The sequence below is a fragment of the Morus notabilis genome, unplaced genomic scaffold (genome assembly GCF_000414095.1).
Source record: "Morus notabilis unplaced genomic scaffold, ASM41409v2 Scaffold42, whole genome shotgun sequence".
Classification (NCBI taxonomy): Eukaryota; Viridiplantae; Streptophyta; class Magnoliopsida; order Rosales; family Moraceae; genus Morus; species Morus notabilis.
Genome location: NW_010360565.1, coordinates 442,385 through 444,163, shown reverse-complemented (window position 1 = coordinate 444,163; position 1,779 = coordinate 442,385).

Sequence of the window (1,779 nt, the reverse complement as noted above, 5' to 3'; positions counted from 1 at the left end):
ACCCTTTTACTAAAACATGTTTTTAGAACTAGCAAATCATATTTACTTGAGTTCCTTTCTTTATTTCGGGAAACAATTTCTTTGTAAGAACTAAGACTTAATAAAGAAAACAAACATGAGTAGCAACTCCTGAATCTACTATTCAGGAATAAGGAATCACCCTTTTTACTAAACACGTGAACTAGCAAAGCAAATCATATTTGCTTGAGTTCCTTTCTTTATTTCGGGAAACAATTTCCTTGTATTTAGCCAACCCTTTTGTTTTATGGATTTCCAGATACGGTATCTGATGACTGCTTTATCTCATAAGCTGTCTCCATGCCTTCAGCCTTCTTGTGAATTACCACGCACAACCCTAGCTAATAGTTAGCTACAATGGTTTTGTTAGAGACAGGAGGACAATCCTCCATTTGGGACAAACTTATATTCATCACATGAATGTAAGTTGTTTATGTTACTTTACCACTTTGCATAGTTTATCTCTAGTCAGTGTTTCAGTTTCATGTAGTGAGATTTTAAGATTTGTCATATTGCTGGAAATAAATAGAATATTCATCTAATCAATTTATGTGTATGAATATCAAAACATGTGAATTTAGGCACAATTAAAAATGATGCATGACGCACATGAAAAATACATAAATCATGTTTTAATTTTAGGTACCAACGATAATTCAATTTACCACAAATAAAGTGTACCTTTGGGTAGTTAAATTATTTGTAAATTGAACCGAGACTCCTCTCAGTTAATAAATATAGTCACAATATCTCATATTTTCATATTTATTAACTACCGTTATTTTAGTCAAAATATAACCAACAAACTTTGATTATATCTTCATGAGTGTAAACCACCGTTTCATATCCCATGGACTTAACTCCGGATTGCTACCTTTGGGTAGTCAATTCGAAAATACATCCTGAAATCCTATCTCTAGCAACCAACCTTGTTATTGATCCGGCAAGAACACTCTCCTTTAGGAGGGCGATTCAATGTCGCCGCAAAGCCCCTCTCCAGATCTCACGGTGTTGCGCTAACGGTGGAGACCAGTGGGTTGTATTGTCATACAACCCTCTCCCACTCATTATTTTACAAATATGTATTTTGTTTGAAAAAACATCTCATGGTTTTCAAATCGAAAAATAAACAATTTATTTTTCAGATATGTAAAATTCTAAAATTTAACACTTAAATTCAATTTCACATGTAACAGTATTTTACAAATCAATTTTGCAACTTAAATCAATTTAATCATATTAAATCGATTTTAGCGCATGGTTCTTATTTTATTTTATTTTTCTAAAACCCTTTTATAATAACTAAAATAAATAATAATAAATGCGCGTGTATATATGACATGTTATAAAACATATGAGTAGGTACATTGCATCTATATGGCATGTTATATGCATGGACATATAATATATAACTATCAACATAAAATATAAATATATGTAATCGGCTATTGAGATGGATTTGACTGGGTCCCATGGAAATTATAAATCACAACCAAATCGAATAAATAAATAATTACAATAATTATTTTCTTCCGTTACATCAACGGGTCTTCGATTTTTGAAGTCTTCATTCTTTGGCTTCGTTCTTCGTCTTCGGGTCGGATTTCACCTTCATCGGGGTCTGGAACTCTTCCGGGTCTGCCGGCACGCATTACGAGGGTTTTAGAAAACCTCAGGTCCATTCAGGGTCCAATCCCCGAATCTGGGCTGCCAGCTGCGCACTCTGGCCGCGCGCTGTGCGCGCCCGCGGGGTCGGACCGC